At 50.0% G+C, this 19,481-nt stretch overlaps 1 long non-coding RNA gene across 1 annotated transcript in view; it reads left to right on the top strand.

Annotated features, from left to right (window-relative positions):
* LOC147823474 (uncharacterized) overlaps positions 1 to 18,991 on the top strand; it is a 28,118-nt gene extending 9,127 nt beyond the window's left edge. Inside the window, exons 2-3 of the long non-coding RNA XR_015443850.1 lie at positions 15,294 to 15,461; positions 16,014 to 18,991. This is a non-coding gene — a long non-coding RNA (uncharacterized LOC147823474). The remainder of the gene's footprint in view (positions 1 to 15,293; positions 15,462 to 16,013) is intronic.
* Positions 18,992 to 19,481: the final 490 nt, after the last annotated feature.

Here is a 19,481-nt window from a genome sequence, read left to right as displayed (position 1 = left end):
ATGGCCATGCAGTCTGTGTCAGACCCACACTGTTCTCATATACACACACGCCTACTGAACACACACTGCTATTGTACTTAATTCTGTTTCCACAGAGTGCCACAGTGAACTTTCGTTCACATCTGTGACCATTTTTCTGAGGGTAGAGTCTTACACAGAATCTCCCATAGTGTGGGTTTTACAATTTCCACTGTTCTTGTTACATTTCTTCCCCAAATCTTGTCCCAGTTTCTATTCCAGACAGCAGCATGCAGCACAGTGTTTCTCACCAGGCTCTGTCGATGCTGAAGGGCGAAGTCAATAGGCAGAGAGTAACGTGCAGCCGTCATTTAACTGGTATTTCTCTAGTTCACGGTCAAGCTGACCATTGCCCATTGGATTTCTTGCTCTGAGCTGCCTATTTAGACAGTTTTGCTACTGTGTTTTTTTGTTGGAAAAACTTCCATGCGTTGGTTAGCCTCCTGTCATTTGTCTAGCAGATACATTTGCAGTTTAATACTTGTCTTTTTCCTTCAACTATTTTTTTTGACTTTTTGCTTAGGAATGTTAGGCTTTTGTAATCAAATTTACAGATCTTTTCCTTTTGTGACTTTTGGGTTTTTCTGTCATCCTTGAAAATGATTTTTCCAGTTGAAAAGGATATATAGCCTTCTTTTCTTCTAACATTTTCATGGGTCTACTTAAAGTTTGTTTTTATTTTGTACTCATTCTGACATGATCTGTTGGTCCTGAGACAGAGCACAGAACAGCCCAATTCACCCTCCACTGGTGTTCTTGCTACCTCCAGTATAGACTGAAGGACCATCTACATCTGTTTGTCTTATTGCACTGGCTGCCAGTTCCCCACACCAATATCGAACTGTTGAATTGCTGTCTTTTCCTCCCCTCTAATGACTTAAGTTCCCTGCTGAGCTCTCTCTTCCCCAGGCTATTAGCCGGTAGCTGTCATTATCATTTGTACCCTTAGAACTGGACTTGTGTCTGCAAAGATTTTGTATCGGAATTATGCTCATATTTGTCTTGGTGGCCTGGCTGCCTGACTTGCTAGGATTTCCCTGAGTACATGCGCCAGAGAAGGGGTGGATACTCAGTCTGTCCAGAGTGGTTAGATGAGAACATCCTCCTCTCTGGATGTGAAGTTCACAATTCCCCAAGAAGACCTGCCTTCAGGGTGTGTGGCCAGCAGGGCCTGGCTGCCCTGGGCTCGTGGCTAGAGCCCCGGGACCATCACTGGACCCAGTAAGCAGAACATGGGGCCTTTCGTCTCCCTCAAGTTGATTGAGCTCAAGCAGGTGCTCAGCGTGTTTTGTAATTAGCTCAGGTGAAAGAAAAAGCAAATCAAATTTCATTTCCTATAACTTAAATCTCTTTGGCAGAAGAATCCTGGAGCTGGCATTAAGAATATGATATTCCCCACAAACCAAATTGTTCTTGCCTCATACCCCAAAGTAACAAGCCCAAGGGGGGTGCTGTGATTCAGCCATGTCTAGACAGCTCTGTCAACAAATGGTACGTGTAGCTAGAAGAGTAGTGTCAAATGCAACCCTAAATGCGTATAAGTCCCAATAAAGGCTTGATACTGTAACGTGGAGGGAGAGATAAGGAATCACACTGTGACACCCTTTCAACCAGGGTGCCCCTCAGCGCATGAGAGGCGTGGGCAGGAAGCTGCACCGTGCTCCTCTGGTGGACAGCTGGGGCCACCTGCCCAGTGACTGCACCAAAACTACCAGCAGGGTAGTTCTGTGGACATTCACTCTCTGGACTGCACATTGCAGGCTGATGTGGGATATTTTCTTTCCCAATATAACCTTTGTTATGTGTCTTTTATTAAACAGCATTTTAACTGAGATACAGATTTACACACCACAAGGTCTCGTCTCTGTGGAACTACACAGTACATGGCCCTTCATGACCGGCCTCCCCCACTTCGCCTACTGTCCTCAGGGTCACCATGTTTTAGCATGTGCCAACACTTTGTTCCCCTTGATGGCAGAATAATGTCCCTTGGAAAGAAAAGTTGTGAAAATTTATGCTTGTAATATCTTCTGAGTGTTGTGGTTTTAGTTCTTTATATCTTTGATTCCTTTTGAGTTAAATTTTGTGTATTGTCTAACGTAGGAGGTGCACCTTCCTTGTCGTGCATGTGGCTAATTATCTTAGCACCATCTTCTGAAAAGACCATTCTCTCCCTCATAGAATGGGCTTGGGGTTCTTACTGAAAAATCAGTGGATTGTAAATGTGAGGGCTTATTTCTGTACTCTCAGTTCTATTCCTTTAATCTACATGCCAATCTTTGTGCCAGACTCTCACAGTCTTGATCACTGTATATTTGTAGTAAGTTTAGAAATTATGAAATGTAAGCCTTCAGATTCAGTTCTTTTTTAAAGATGATTTTGGTTATCCTTCATTTTTCCCTTGAATTTTAGGATTAGCTTTTCAGTTTCTGTAGAAAAGCCAGCTGAGATTTTTGACTGTGATTGTGTTGGATATATAGATCAACTTGGAAATTATTGCTATCTTAATATTAACCCAGGCACTCGACATGGCAACATATACCTTTGTCCCAGAAATTAGAGGCAGAGGTGAGAACATTGTTTGTGCCCAGGAGTTCAAGGCCAGAGTGAGCAATATAGCCACGCCCCATCTCAAAGCAAAAAAGGAAAAATATTAAGTCTTCTAATCTATGAACATGGGATGCCTTTCCATTAGGCCTTAAGTGTTTTATCAAGTTACTTAAATGTAATTATTTTTATTTTATATATATATATTTTGTTGTTGTTGTTGTTATTGGTACCGGGGAATGAACTCGGGTCCTTGCGCTTGTGCAGCAGGTGGCAAAACCACTGAGCCAAATCCCCAGCCCTTAATTTTATACTTTGATTGTTCCCAAATACAATTGCATAAAAATACAGTTCATTTTTGTGTATTTACTTTATATCTAGCAATCTTGTTGAGCATATTTCTTACTCCTAGTAGTTATTAGTTTAGTTCTAATAGTTTACAGTAGAATATTTAGGATTTTATATGTACAATAGCATGTCATCTCCAAATAGAGTTATTTTTACTTTCTTTCCCGTTTGGATACCTTTTACTTCTTTTCGTTGTCTAATCACCCTAGCCAGTATCTCTGGTGCAAAGTTGAACACAAGTGGCGAGAGGATATCCTTATCTTGTTCCTGATCAAGAGGAAGGGGCTCGGTCTTCCACTCTGAAGTACAATGTAGTGTTTTCCACAGATGCCTTTCATGAGGTTGGGGAAGGCATGCCCTAGGTTAAGTGTTTTGTCACATAAGAGGGCTGGATGGTGTCCAGTGATTTTTTTTTTCTGTGCTTATTGAGATGACAGGGGGTTTGTAACCTTTATTTTACTGAGATTGTCTGTCACATTTATTTGATCTGTGATGTTAGATTGCTTTGGCATTGTTGATCCAATTGCATTACTCATGGTATATAATACTGTGCATATGTTGCTGGATTTGGGTTGCTAGTATTGTGTTGAAGGCTTTTGTATTTACATTCATTAAGGATATTGGATATTAAATTTTGTTTTCCTGTATCACACTGTCTTCACTAGATTTCAGTATCGGGATAATACTGGCCTCATGGAACTAGTTAGGGAGCCTTCCTTCTTTCTTCTTCTTCTTTTTTTGGGGGGCAGGAAGGTTGTGAAGGCCTGGTGTTATTAACTATTTTTAAATGTTTGGAAGAATTCACTAGTGAAGCCATCTGGGCCAGGACTTTTCTTCGTAGGAAATTTAAAACTTATTAATTAAATCTCCTGTATATATTCAGATTTTATATTTCTTTGGGATTAGTTTCAGTAGCTTTTATCATTATTGGAATTTCTTCATCTCTTCTAAGTTATATAATTTGTTGATATGCAGTTGTTCCTCATATTCTCTCGTAATCTGCTTTATTTCTCTAAGGTGAGTGATGCTGCCCTGATTTTGGTAATAGGAGTTTGAAGCTACCACACTAAGACTGCCAAGCCCTCATTTCGAGTGTCTAAGCCAGTAGGCTAAGGAATTTCCTGTCTGCCCTTTCTGGTGCCCCTTGTTTGTTGTGTTTCCTTTCTCTTCCCCTCTGTCAAAGGTCAGGAAGGGATGCGGGTGTCAGCCTGGGTGCAGGTCCCATCTCTGAGATGCAGCGAGGTCGCCTCGAAAGGACCCAGGACACGTTGGCACCCGGGTGTCACCCACCTTCCTTCCTCTCTCCTTTGACGACCCTCCCTTTGCCAGTTTGGATCCCCTCCTCTCAGTCTCAGGTGTTTAGGGGAGCAACCAGAGAGGGTCTTGGAGCTGCCCGTGGCCGTAACAGCTCAGGTGTGCCCATCTACGGGCTGGTGAGCGGGGTGCGGTGCTCCTGCCATCCTCCTGAGGGCCAACGCTCTGGACCAGTCAAGGCCTTCCTCGTGGGGCACCAGTTCCCTTTCACCCTGGCAGAACTGCACACCTTGACTTTCTGCAGCAGAACTGGCCCACCAAGCTCTTAGGAGTTCTCTACATTTTGAGGGATGATTGTATCTGATCAGTGTTAGTGGCTGGCTGGAAGAGAAACCCCAGGCCCGCTAGGCATCTGGTGTCAAGGAGGAATTGTATTTTTATTTTTTCAATGGACCAAAGACCAGGGATTGTTTCATTAGATGAAATTTTACACAGATGACAATGCTTTGTTCTCTACTTGCTAAATGACTAAGGAGAAGAATTTCTCTTGGTCAGCCATTTTTAAGTGATTGTAATATTTTGTCGTTATTGTAGATCTTCAGGACTTGAATGATCTGGTGCTTCCCTTTCCTTTTTATTTCACTAAATTTACTTTCTCATTTTCTAAGCCAAACTTGATAAGCATCTTGGATAGTAGGTGATGCATTATTCATAGAGCTGGTTAAAGTAAGAAAATTGAAGTTAGCCATTTTCTCTGGAATTTCTACTTAAGAGTACAAATTTCTTTGTGGTCTAAATGTTGAGGTACATTCATGAATAAGCCATGAATATCAAGGAAGGTATTTTGCAACCATTTTCATATTCATTTTCGTTCCTCTGATTCTCTTTCCATAAAAGCTGGGCTTTCTTGCACACCATGTGGAGCCCGGGGTTTCAGTGTGATAGGGAAGCTTCCAACTGACAAGGCTGCGGGATAACAAACTTCAAAGCCCAATGCCTTAAAATTGGCATTTATTTGAGGTTCTGATGGAAAAGTGCATAACATTGTTCTTCTAAATTTTCTCAAGGCCTTACCTACTTGACAGCTGTTAAAATCAGGCCTGCCCAAAGTGCTGTTGGCAGGTGACACGAGTCCCCTGACACTTCCCAAGGGTTTTGTGACATTTAACCCCCAGGAGCACATGGTGGACGGAGTGTGGGTTCACCAAGAGCCAGGCCTTGCCTCCCTTTCCACCCCCGTGTCTCCAAAGGCTGTTTTTGAGAGTGGCCCTGTGCATATGGCTCACCTTCCTGGGCTCCCACTTGCTGCGAAGGGGGGAGATCAATACACAGCATCTCCCCAAGGGCTGTGCACCCCTTCCTCCCGCTTGGGAGATCCCAGGCTCACCCTGATGTGATTTGCGCCTTGCCAAATGCACCTTTGGAAGTCATGACTATTGTTTTGAGCTCTACTTTGAACTGGTCTTTAAATTTCAGTGCTTTTTGAGCAAAGCCTTTTGGTTTGCTCGATAGCACAGGGTTCTGGCTTTGCCTGGAGAAGGTCTGTGGAGGCTTTGGCACAATGGAGCACTCGTGGCTTGGCTTTGTCCCCTGTGAAGCTCCAAAGCTCCTGCAAGCTTCGCTTTGAAACAAACAAGAAAACAGTCACAAAAACACAGGGAGCACAACTGGTGGAGTCTGAAGGGTAGGAATGATGGCCAAGTCCAAGGAAAAGAGAAAACCACTGCAAAGAGAGCAGAGAGCCATTGTGATCGTCACCCGGGGTAGCAAAGAGCTGAAATCCTCAGCTGGGAAGCGAGGCTCTGCGTGGGGACAAAGCCCAGCCACCTCTTCAGTGGCTCGTCCTAGTTCCGGGTGCACTGTTGAGTTCCATCTCTTTAACACTGTCGGCCGGGTGACAGGGATGCGCCCGAGTGTGCAGGAGGTCTGGATACTGAGGCCTCAGCCTCTCTGCATCCTATCCTGACCTCCAGGTCCGGCCAGAACTGGAGGCTGCCAGTTCCCTCTCTCCTGGACTCTGGCCAAGTGGGACACAGGAGATGAGCGAGGGCAGACACTGCATGGGGATGGCAGGAGCTGCCTACAGGACGTTGCTTGGGTCCTGCTGTGGGCAGAGGTGAATCCTCTCCCAAGTGACTACTGCAAAGCATCCCTCTTAGTGCCAGTGCAGTTTCAGTAGCAGGTGTGCTAGATCAGAGGCCTTGCCTGTGTAGAGCTCACAGTCTTGCTACAAAGTGTGGAGCGTGGCGGTCTGGTGGTTGAGCAAACACTTCTCTAAGTTAGGGGCAGGCACGCTCAGCAGGGGAAGTCCAGTGCACCCACAGTGAGCTGCTTTCAGTCCTCAGCTGATGGGATCCCCACCTGAAACTAGACAATGTGGCCTGTTCTCAGAGGTGCCTCAGTGGATGCAGTGTTGGGGGGCAGGGGGCTGGGAGGTGGAACTGACAAAGGCACAGTGACCAGGGCTGGGCTAGTTCCTCAGTGCCACGTGTCCTGGTGATTCCTACGATGCTGAACTCCTGGTGGGTGCCAGTGAAGTACACTCCGAGGAGATGGATGGATGGATGGATGGATGGATGGATGGATGGATGGATGGAAACGCTAGTTGCTTTGCTCCTTGGTCTCCTGGCCTAACATGCTGTGCCCCACATTCCAGTTGCATAGACTCCCAAGTCCCAGGTAACACAAAGAGCCCAATTTAATATTTGCAACACTTCGAACCTAAAACTAATGAAGTCTAGAGAAACAGACTGAGACTTTCTCTGGGTCCAACTTAGCTCCTGGTTAAGGCTGGCATGCTGATTCCCTTTTCTTAGGGGTCCCCACTTACCATCACCTTCCCTTTGTGATGACAGCTCTGGTCTCCTGTCCCACACTCCTGGGTTAATCCATGCCACTGAGAGTGACCCCAGCTGCATGGGCCCCAGGGCTCGTTGTTGGGGTCTGAGATCCTGTGAAGTCCCTGACACCCGAGGTGGAATGAGGAAGCCAGCAGCTGCTGCCTCTTTGTTTATGTTGAGGAAACAAAACAAAAACATGGAGTGAATAAGCCAGAACTCTTCCTGTTGGCAAAGTCCCGTGTAGGATCATTTTCCCTAGTTTAGCCATCCCATTGGCAACCTGATTGGCCGGCTTAGGCCTGAGACATGGCGCCTCCTAACACCCCGAGGCCCTCTGGCCTTGCCTGGCCTTGTGGGGCTTCCCTCCCCTGGGGCTGCTCTGCAGCTCTCAGGGCAGCTCGGGCTGTGCTGAGATGGCTGTGTGGCATGGGTCACTTCTGTGCCAGATGAGGACTGTGGCCGTGAGCTTGGCAGGGCCGGCTCAGCCCTGCTGGGGGCTCAGTGCAGAGCTGGGAGAAGGGCTGGGAGCCGGGCCTCCTCTTCCTCCTGTGTCAGAACCCAATCAGACTGCAAGGCCACAGGAACAACCCTACCAACCCTTCTCTGGCATCTTTCTGGGTGTTCCTGTGCTGCTAGGACTCCGTGTAGAGGGTTGTTCCGGCCCTGTCCAGGCCTGTGCCAGGCCCTCACCCCCGAGGGGACAGTTCAGTCCCTGCCCAGGTGCTCTGGCGGGCTGTATGCAGGAGAGCAGGCCAGGTCTCTCTGTTTCCCTGGCCCTCACCCTGCTCAGGCTGGGGACACCAGACAGGCCAAGCTGCAGCGCAGGCCCAGCTGTTCCGGGTGCGGAGGAGTAAACAGAGACATTCAAACACTGGGCGGGCAGATCAATTATTCAGCAGTCTGGCATGATCAATACAATATTGCTGGTGCACTTCCTTGTAGATATTTCTGGAGTTTGCTTTCAATATTTAATTCAGCTCAACCTGGTAGGTCATAAGACAATGTAGAGTCCAGGTGACCACAAGCCACAGCCTGCATCCGCTGGTCACACCGCAGAACGGCAGGTCCCTGCCAGAATTGGGGCTGGCAGAGTATAATTTTAAAAGGCCTAGACTTACAGGAAAGGTTAGAAGAAGGACATTTGACACATTCTTTTCTTTCCTCCCTTTTTATAGAAGCATAGATAGGATTATTTTATTTGCAAATTATTCTTAAATCAACACCTTGCCAAAGAGTTTGGCCTGAATGGCGCCCGCCCTCGCCCTCGTTAAGGACGGTAAGAAGCGGGGACATGTGAAATCAACCCTGTAGCGCTTAGCACCTGGGTGGCAACAAGGAGACCAAAGTGGGGACAGCAAGATTCCTTCTTAAAGTCACCGGAACGTTTTCTTTCAAGTCTGAACGAACTCAAGGCCTCCGTGTGGCGCCTCCCCAGGGAGGGGTCGGGTGGTGTCGCCACCGGACCAGGGCGTCTGTTGGGAACAGTGCTGGGGAATAAAAGTGCTGCTGTCACATTTCAGCAGAGGGAACAGCGAGGTTGAAATGCCGAGGCTGCTCCCCAACGTGCCATCAAGGCCCCTTTCCCAGGTTGTCTCTTCTCTTCCAAGGTGCGGCTCCCGATCCCACAGGCCACACTTCCACGTCTGAGACGCCCCTCTGAACAGAGCCATTGCTCTGCCTCAAACCTTCGTGAAGGGCAGCATCATGGTCACCGTGTCGCCTGTGTGGGGCACTGGGTGTGGGCTGAGCTGTGTTTCCAGCCAGGCCCTGCAGATTGGTCCATCCTAACAGGGTTACTTATTTGTAAATGAAGATGGCATCTACACAGTGAGAGGCAAATTCCAAACTTCAGTGAGGGACACAGCAACACTTAAGTCTTTAAGCTTCTTGGGAATGGATGACTTCCAGGATGCAGTTCTCACACAGGATTTGCCATCGGGGGATGGAGAGCCGTGGGGAAGAGCCCTGCTGCGGTGGGTGGATGACCGCCCTGTCCTTTACAGCTCCACGACTTTCTGTTCCTATGAATTGTTCCTTCCCTGGCTGTTTGGAGGACCTGAGGTCAAAACAGCCAGGAAGCAGAATCATTGTAAAAGAATTATACAAAAGAAAAGAGAAAAGGTGGAGGTGTCCTGGAACACTCCTACCTCCCGGAAGGCAGCAGCCTGGGGTTTTCTGGGCTCGGGCTCCTTCTCCAACCCAGCCGTAGCCACACTTGCAGTGGTGTAGAAGGTGGTAGTGGTGGCTTTGTGTCACACAGAGGGATCACTGAGGTCACACTACTTAAGTCAGGGGAAATGTACCCTACTGAAAACCGGAGGGACAATTTGAGCTTTGGCCTCTGTAAATTTTTTGATAAATTAATTCATAAACCATGTCTCTGTGTACCTGATACTTGACATTTAAAAACTCTTACCTGAATTTTCTCACTAGGAAAGAAAAGAACTTCCAGTATTAAAAAGTAAAAACATGCTTTTATCTCTAGAAATCACAATCAACAGCTGATTTCTGGTTCATAGGGAATCCAGGGTGGGGATAAAGAATCACAGAAGGAAGGGAAGAACTAGAATATGGGGCATCCTGCAGGACACAGCTGAGTCTCTCCAAAATGCCAACTCGATGAAAATAAAGAAGGGAGAGAAGTGCGGCTGAATCCTCCAGACAGGAAGAGGCAGAGATATAAAAAGAAAATATAATGCACAAAGCTTGGCTGGATTCCACCATGGGTGGCACTGGGGACAGCGAGGAGCCTGCATTTGGACTGGATGGGAGATGGCATGCAGGGGTTGCCCTCGCTGTGTCGGGCTGAAGAATGTGTCCTGGCAGGAGAACATCCTGCTGAGCTTGCTTGGGATGCATTGCTGGGAGGAGTGCATGAAATGGATCTGCCACAGAAAGCAGAGAAGTGAAGAAATTGCTTTTTCCAGTCTCCCTCTAAGTTTGTATTGCTCATGAGGGCCATCAAGGAAAGGGTGTGACCAAGGACACTCGCAGAGGACTGATCATGAAGCCGCCTTGCTCCCTGGTGCAGAGGTCCAGTAGAGCCTGCAGCATTTTGGTCCTGGATGCAGGAGTGTCTGGACATGCACCTGCCCATGCTCAGAAGGGCCCTGCCTCTTCCGTGCCACCCAGAATGGCCACGAGAAACTCCACACCAGTCCACAACTTCCCCTCCATTTGGAAGTTTCCCCTTGATCTGACATCGTGTTTGTGAAATGAAGTCCAGTCAACTCTGGTCCCTCTTGGGAAGAACTGGGTTGGGGACAGCCACTTTGGAGCTGTGATGTGAGTCCTGAGTCAGGGTTTGTGTCTCAATGTCCCTCCAAAGCCTCATGTGCTCTCAGGTGGGGCTTTTGGGAGTGGCTGGTTCATGGATGTATGACACTGATTATGGATGTGTGAAAACTGGATCAGTTCATTGATTGGATTAGTGTTGTTCTGGATGTGGGTAATGGGAAGGCCCACTCTAGGTGTGGGTGGCACCAACCAATAGGTCACAATCCAGTAGCCTGGACGGAATACAAGGGACCACAAAAGGAAGGCTGCTGCTGCCACCTGCCCACCCTGCCATGGACTGTTTCTCCTCCACCAGTCCCTCTCCCATGTGCCACCCTTCCCTGGAGCCAACCAACTATGGACTGAAACCTCTACAGACTGAGCCAAAATAAACCTTCCCTCCTTTCACTTGCGGTTGTTGTGTATTATGTTCCAGCACCGAGACAGTAACTGAGACATCCTGCAAGGCCCTGTTTCACCATCATGGTAGCTGACACTCCATGGTGCTCCCCCAGTGGTAGGCCTGGGCATGGCTGTCTCAGCTCTTCTGGCCATCACTGCAGCACCTTTGGGTGGTTTCCCAGGTCTGCCATGTCTTACAGATGAGGACCAGGCAGAGGGTACCTCATCCAAGGTCGTGGAGCCAGAACCAGCCTGGATGATGCAGAGGGCTCTGCCGCTGTCTGGTGTTCTTATTGGAACACAGCAGAAAGCAGGGAGAAGAGAAGACCGGAGCGGGGATGTGGATGCGAGGTGTTTGGTATGGGAGGTGGGAGTGGGTATGTGAGTGGTCACTGAACAATCCTGCCAGCTTTCCTGTGTTTAACATTGAAATGTTGAGGGGAAGAACTGAGTCTCGGCCTTGCTCCAGGGTGTAGTTCTTGGCCACCATGAGCCACTGCCTCTTGCATTTTTTGACTAAGCTGACTACAGAAGCATCAACATTCTGATGCAAACTAAGAAGATGCCTTGTCAAACCTCCTCTCCAACGTGAGACTGAGCAGAAGGGATTTGCTCAAAGCCTAGGGAGAGGTGGGGCCTGAGGGTCCCTAGTTACCCAATGGAGAATGTGTGACCATTTTCTCAGCTGAAGCAGCTGGGTGACATCATGTGCAGCCCTGTGCACCTTCCATGTGCTGGGGAATGGAACAGCCTTCTTCACATGGACAGTTGGCACCTGACAGCTTCCCTGACTGTCCTGCCCCGTGTCTCTCCTACAGCCCTGCCCTCCTCCTTCAGAGATGCCCCAGGCTCTTCAGGGTGCACCATTTATTGGGCTGCACAGGACACCTTTGTCCTGGTGTTGAAGCCTCTCCTGGTTTTGCTTCTATTTTCAATGCCTTTGACTCTAGGGCTTTCCTTCCTGGAGGTCAGGAACTCCTCAGATAGCACCTTGGGAATTTCCCGGATCCGTGCCTGGTGGCAGCTCTGAGCCAAGGCCACCAGGGAAAGCAGCCTCTGGCAGGGCTCAGATGCTGTGTGGGATCACTGGGCGGCAGGTGAGAGCTGACCACATGCCTGAGACAGCTTTTGCCTCTGGTTCTCTTTGAGGCCCAGGTAAGGGATGCCTGTGTTTGGCACTGAGGGACGGGTGTCACGGCATAGGACGAGGGCACTTCAGCACTGGAAGGCGCCTCGAAGTTGCCTGCTGTGACCTCTCCGCAGCAGGTAGAGATGAGGAGAAGCCAGGCCAGGTCCAGAGTCACAAAGCTCTTTAGTGGCTGCTACATTTGGACGGTGGCCCCAACAGCCATGGGTGAAAGGTTTGGCCCCAGGGTGTCACCCTGGGGGGCCTTAGATGTGGAGATCAGTGGGAGGGTCGAGCCCCAAAAGGCATCGTGGGGCTGGTGCCCCTTCTGTCTGGGTTCCCAGCCTGAGGTGAGTGACTCTGCTCCCACACCCACGCCTGTCATAAGCTACAGGCCACGAACTCAAGCAATGGGGCCACCGACTTTGGACAGAGCCTTCGGGATCACGAGCCAAAACACGCCTTTCCTTTTTATGGTCATCATCGTGACGATATTTCATTCTTGTGAGAAGAAGGTGTTGGACACAGCATCAAATCCCCAGCAAGGCCCCGGCCTGCATGCATCTTGAAAGTTCCACTTTGGATACTATTTTATTTCCCATTAACTGATTTTGAACCAAGCACCTAATTCCTGGGTCTGAGCCCTGGGAGCCTTCTTTACCCCAGGACAACTGACTGGAAGATTCATCTACAGGCCAGAAGCCCCAGGACATCTAAATCTGGACCCTTCCCAGGGGGTGTAGCAGAAGGAACTCACGTTGGGGTGTGGATGGAGCCCGAGGAAGGATCCCGCCTGCCCTCCCGTGCCTGAATGTCCCCCAGAAGCAGAGGTGGTTCCACGCCACCCCAACTGCCGCCAAGGTGCCTGGTGCCCCTGCTCCTTCCTCAGGCAGGGCCCCTGCATCCCCTCTGGGGGCCCAGGCACAGGCGATACTGGCAGAGTAAAGGACCTCAGTCTGGCCCAACAAGGCCCCTGGTACCTGGGACTTCAGGGACCACCCGAGAAGCTCATCGGTGTGCGGCCCTGAAATCTCACCACCGGGCCATTGGGAGCTCCTGACTCACTGACAAGCACAGGGAGGCTGTCGGGGCCAGAGGACGACTGCTCCACAGGGCGGATGTGAGGGGCCCGGAACCCCATCCTCTTGAGCCTCTGACTCCCTGGACTGTCTCATTTCACCCCCCGAGGAAGGGAGGGTGGGAAGAGGCCCGGAGTGGGAGCCTTCTCAGGGAGGGAGCCGGCTGGGCAGCCCTTTGCTCATTGCCCTCTTCCATCCCTCATCTTCCTGCTTTCATCCGCCAGCCTCACCCAGCCGGCCACCTGCAGGTCTAGGTCAGCCGGGACCCTGGCTGGTCTGGGCACGGTGAGTTGCTAGTTGTGGTTTATGATACTGAGCGTCATAAACCCACCTACCCCCAGCCAAAGCGTAAGGCTCTGGCGATTACATCTGCTCCTGTCCCGGGCCGGCCCTTCCCAGCCCACTTCCCCAGCGACCTGGATCCTAGGTTGTTTTTCACTGTTGTTTGCCTCCCTGCAGTGCCTCATCCCCATGGCTGTGTGATGAAGCGCAGCCCCAATTTGCCTGCCTGCAAGCCCACGCTCTCGCCTGCCTCAGTCCCACAGGGCTGGCAGGATGTAGGACATGGCTGGGCAGAGGCGAAGGGTGTCATTCCTTGGGACAGAGCTGATCGAGTGATCTTACGGCTCTGGCGAGACTGCTGAGAGAAGGAAGGCCCACCCATGGGGCGCTCGATGCTTCCCACAGCCGGGTGTGGCAGAACTGAGCCTCATGAGTTCCCATGGGCGCAGGATGTAGAATGGACAGGAAGGGCTGTGGGCAGCGATCGGGCCTCCACACTGGCCTCCCCCGGTGGCCTATGGAAGACCCAGCCTCCTTCGTGGCTGGTGCAGCCCCTCAGCTGGTCTGATCCCCGAAGCTGAGCACACGCTGACTGGCAGCTGGCTTTTGCTGCACTCAGCACAACCCTAAAGTAAAAGGGAAACCCAGGTCTTCTAGGTCTGCTCTGCAGCTTGGCACATTTGCATAAGTAATTGAGACTCTGAGCACTGATAAAAGCAGCTGGCAGAAAGCTGCAGAGGGGAGACGAGGTGCTGGAAAGAGAACCTGTTAGAAAGGACAGTAATTAAATTTCCTTGATAAACCAAGGAAAATGCAAGACCTGGTCTTTGAAAGAGATGCTGATTTTTTTCTGTCCAAGGAAATAGGAGCAGAGCACACTTTGGAATCCAGCGTAAGAGAATAATCAGCGTCATGCAGCTCAGTTCTTTCGAAGATACCCATCCGGTCTGGAACATTTGGGCAATTGAAGGCCCTTGAGTGCCACGGTCAGGCCCCATCACGTGCCCAGGATTTCCAGATTTTCTTTTGAAGATTTTCAAATTCTGGAGTAAAGGGGTTCAGGCCAGAGTTCGGAGTTTAGCTCAGAGTTCTCAAGTATACACACTGTTTGTGGATGTCATCTTGCAGATGCCTGCAGCTCTGCTGGGCTCTTAGGTGGGCCCCGGAGCTGGGCTGAACCCATCGGGCAGGAATCCAGAGCCACAGAACTTGGGGGCCCACGGCAGGCTGGCCAGTCAGGGCAGTGCAGGACACCGGCTGTCGGAACATGTCAAGTTCCACCTCCTCCGAGCCTGGGCGGGGCGGGGGGGCTCCTGACAGCACCTTCTCCCCTGCCTACCCTGTTCACTGCAGCAGGGAAAGAAGGCGGGGTGGGGTTGCCCCTGGGCCTGTGCGGGAGGCAATGTGCAGACCCTGGGGAGAGGGCTTGGAAGGGGCACAGGGAGGCCTCGCACGCTCAGGCTGCCGTGCGTCTGTGCCGGCCTGGGGCCTGCAGCCTGAAGCAATAGCTGCAGTGCCCTAAGAGCCAAGTGTGCTCTTTAGGGTCCTGAAAGCCAGAACTTGGTCAATGCCACCAGAGCCAGAGAATGGCTGAGGATTAAAACACAGGGAGACCGAAGCAATGCGGGAGCCCAGAATAGATCCTGTGCTGGAGTGGGAAGCACAGGAGAGGACAGCACGAGTCAGTGTTAAAAGTGGAGTTAGACAGGAGATTAGATGAAAATATTGTGTCAGAGCTGGGTGCGCTGAAATCGATAGCTGCACTGTGGTTTTGTTACAGGGCATCCGTGGTTTTGGGAAACACGCGCTGAGAGGTGTAGAAGGTGCGTGGCTAGGGGTGAACTCCCGTCCAGAGGCCGTGGTGTACGCGGCTTCCTCTCCGAGGGTCCTGGGGGGAGGTGTGGAACCAGAGAAAGCTAAAGACGCAGAGGCCAAAGCAATGGCAGCGCTGCAGGAGGGGATCTGGCGAAGGCTGTCGGACGGACGTTCCTCCTGCTGTCCCGGCAAACCTCTGCAAGTGCAGGCTTCCACGTAAGGAGTTTAGAATCTCCGGGCTGGGTGGGGATGTGCTCAGGAGCGCGCTGTCTGGGGGACACGCCCACTCATTCTGTCCTGTGACAGGGCGTGGTTGTTCACGGCTGTTCGATTGGCGAAGTCAGTTTGAGATGGCGTGCAGAGAAACAGCGGGAAATCCGCACTTACCCTCCGGCCCTGGACACAGCCAGAGCTCCCGCACCCCGGACTTGGACTTGGCGGGCTGATCATCGCGGCGTCTTTTGTTCTGCCAAGGTGACTTGGGGCTGCTGGGTGGGGGCTGCCCCCAGAGAGATCAAACCAGGACCACAGCCTAGAGCTCCGCCCTGGCTGTCTCTGCAGGGAGGACTGGGCCTGGAGCTCCAGTCCGACACTCCGGCCCACAGGGCTGGAGAGCTCGCAGGTGGACAGCACCATGTGTGCTGGGCGGGTGGCCCACACTGGCAGCAGGGGACAGAAGTGCCTGCCCGACCCTTTGGGCCCTTGCCATTTGCCAGCTGTTCTGGCCCTTCATCTGTGCCCCTCATGAGGAGCCAGCGGGGTTTCCCTGAGTGCTGTGATTCTGGCCGTGCCCGAGGGATGCAGGCAGCCCAGGTGTAGCCACAGTGGACAGTCCAGGTGGCTGGGGACTTGCTGCTTGGGATTGGGATGTCTGTGTGACTGTGCCCTTAACCGGGGTCCCCACTAGGTCCAGGATCCTGTGTGGAGCCTGGGCACGGGTGGGTGTGGCGAAGCAGGAGGCTCTCCCTGGAGGTGCAGCGGATGGGAGACGATGGTGCAGCTGTGTGACGTTCCTGTCCTCTCAAGGGTCTTGGCGATGGGAGAGGCGACTCGGCAGAGGGGACTCAGCAAGAGCTTGCCGGAGTACTCTGACGGCCTTCGCGTGCAGTCATCCGCCCCAGGACCGAGGCAGCTGACACCACGAGATCCTCAGGAGCATCACCTCTGCTCTGCGCTTTACCCAGACTTGCTCGGCTGGGATTGTACACCCTGTGGCGCTTGCAGACTGGTGTGGCTCACTTGACCACATGCATTTCCACTCCCTCTATCATGCACATGTGCATATGTGTGTGTGTACACGTGTGTGCCTACCTCATGGCTCAGCCCTTTTTATCACTGAGTAATCTTCCATTGTGTGGCCGTACCACATTTTATTTATCCACTCACCCGCAGAAGGACACTTGGTTGCTTCAGTTTGGGTGATTGTTGTGAAGGTGCTACAAACGCTTGCAGCAGGGTCTGGTGTGGATGCAGCTGCAACTCAGTCAGGTGAACGCCCAGGCGTGTGATCGCTGGAAGAGAGTGAGGCTGCAGGGCGGTGAGAAGCTGCTGGGCTGACGCGCAGTGCGCTGCGTGGCTCTGTGCGGCTCATCCGTGCTCTACTCTGTGTGCCCTGACGGCCTGTGGCAGTGAACAAGTCTCCCCGTGCCTATTTGCTGTCTGGGATTCTCATTTGGTAAGGGGTCTGTTCAGATCTTTTGCTCGTTTCTAAAATCAGGTGTTTTCATTTTCTTTTTGTCAAGTTTTCCGAGTTCTTTGTGTACCTGGATAAGTCCTTTATCAGATATATTTTAGGGTTATTTCCTCTCAGTCTGTAGCTTGCTTTCCTATTCTTAAGATCTTATTATTCTTTATGTCTAGTTGTTCGATCTATTGTTAATATCAGGTATTAAAATCTCCAACTATGATCATGCAATTGTCTGTTTACCCCTTTAATTCTGTCAAGATTTACTTTACCTACTTTGGAATGCCGTTATCAGGGAATACGCATTTATGATCGTGTGTGCTCCTCAGTAGTTGCTTGCTGTCTAGTGAAGGGTCTCCTGGTTATTTTAATCCCCGGTCCTGAAGTCCACCGAGGTCAACACAGCAGGACATGAGCCCCTGGGCTGAGTGCTGGTGTGACACAGCTTCTGTTGCCCCGTTTCCAGCCTCCCTGGGTCTTCACTCTTAAAGCTCAACCCTTGCAGACAGCACACAGTTGAACCTTGCTTCTGAAATCTGGTGGTAACGTTTGCCTTCTAAGGAAAGGGTTTTTGATATGCTCATATTTAATATCCTCATTGTCATGATTGGAGTTAGGACTCACTCTGTTCTTTTCTACCTCCTTTTGAAATATTTGAATACATTAAAGAATTCGATCTTAAATCAACTATTAGCTCTCTATCTACTGGTATGATCAAAAATATACAGTGAATGTTCACACTTAAAAATTATTGTAGTAAAAGACCACTGCCATGAATCCCCCTCAGAACCCCGCCTCTTGCTTGGAGCACATTCATCCCATTGTCCTTGCCACTTTCTGCAGCAGCTCCAGTGTGAGAGTCCACTGTGTAATGGTTAGCACTCTGGACTCTGCAGCAGCTCTGGAGTCCTCTGCTGAGTGTCTTTATGAGACGTGATCAAAAACATGGTGAATAGGGCTGCCAAGTGCCACCCAACAGAAATGCAGTGTGTATAAACATGCTGCTGTGCTCGTCCACCTTGTTCACCAGATCTGGCACTGTGTGACTTCTGGTTCTTCCCAAAGTCAAAATGACCATGAAAGGGAAATGTTTTGAATCCACTCAGGAGACGGAACCAGCCAGGGCAGCACAGCTAAAGACCCTCAGGAGAGAGGGCTCCAGAGCGGCTGCAGGACGCGGCCAGGATGGCGGGATAAATGTGGTCGAAATGAAGGGAGAATTTTGAGGGGGATTCATGGCAATGTGTCTTTTACTATAATATATTTTGAAGTTATACATTTACCAAATTTTTTGACATATTGATATAACTGAATCTTAATCTTTTTTAAACAGTTGCTTGAGGGATTTAAGTACACTAAAATTTCATGTTCTGCTTAGGGTTGATATTGTAGCACTCAGTGTAAAATGTAGAAAGAAGCCTTGCGACAGTTGATAACCTCTAACCTCCTCCTGCTCCTGGCTCTTGTACTTTGATTGTCACAGATATTGCCTACACAGTACAATCACATGTCTTTCAAATACATTAAGGGAAATCATAATACATCTCCTTGAATATTATCTCAAGTGCTCTCCACTGTATCAGGGAGGTTTGAGGTTCCATCTGATATATTTTCCTTTCAACCTAGAGAGATTCACTTGAGGTCTCCTCTAGGACCGGACTCACATTGAAAGTGGCTGTTGGGACCTTGCTGCTGGGGGACCCTCTCACTGGACAGACAGGAGCTGGCTCCTGGGACTACTGCCGCTCCACACCCTCACCCTCCTCAGTCCTGGTGAGAAGTCTGCAGTCCCCTGGATAGCTGTCCTCAGGGCATAGTGTAGGGGACCATGCGACGACACAAGGTCAAGATGGCCTCTTAGCCATGTAGAGAGTGACTCGACTGCACCCAGGCGGCCCCAGCCTCTGACTTCGAGGAAGGGGACCCAGTCACTGAGCCACCCAGCCTGGACCCTCGGCTGTGTGCCGGGTGGAGGGCACAGCGAGATCTGCTCTCTGCAACGTCACTTCCTCCAGAGTCTGTCCTGCTCGGGGTTGGTCTTCAAGCTCCTCAGAAGATGATTTTTTAAAAATGTCTTCAGGTTATCGGTATTTTCTGCAAGAGCGCTAGTTTGAGAGACGCTCACTGGGTCAAAGGTGGAGTCAAATCCTCTTGGCTTACGTTTGGATATGGACCTGTAATCTCCTTCACAGTTGTGACTATACATTGTTGAATTTTTCTATGTGCAAAATTAATTCTTCCGTGAATAGTAGTAATTTTACCTCCTCATTTCCAAACCTTCAAGAGCAGACATTTCTTTTCTGTTCCTGACCTCAGAATAAAGGCCTTTTCTATTTTGTGATTAAATATTCTTCATATAGTTGTTCTTTAAATTTTGTATTTTCCAATTTAAAATTTTCTGTTTTTAATTCCTAAGTAGATGTTGAGTTTTGGCAAAAAATTTGCAATTTTTGAGATGATCGTGTTTAACCACTTTATTGTATAGTGTCATGAATTATATTGAAGTTATGCATCTTTTTTTCAGTACCAGGAATCAAACTCAGGACCTCACACTTGCCAGGCAGGCACTGTGCTGCTGGGCTACATCCCTGGCCCTTGTCATGAATTATATTGATTGATTTTCTAACGTTAAATCAACTTTGTGTTCCAGGAATGAATCCAGGATTTATCATTGTTTTTTATCATGTTTATAAGAAGTGCCACACATGGTTTGCTATCTTTAAAGGATTTTTGCATCTATGTTTATAGGAGAGGTTTGCCCATATGCTCATTTTTTGGCCATGCTCTCAAGAGGTTCAACCCAGAGGGAA

Source organism: Heterocephalus glaber, unplaced genomic scaffold (assembly GCF_053883595.1).
Source record: "Heterocephalus glaber isolate CG9 unplaced genomic scaffold, H.glaber_assembly_v1.0 deba00001579, whole genome shotgun sequence".
Taxonomy (NCBI): Eukaryota; Metazoa; Chordata; class Mammalia; order Rodentia; family Bathyergidae; genus Heterocephalus; species Heterocephalus glaber.
This window is presented reverse-complemented; position numbering and strand designations above follow the sequence as displayed.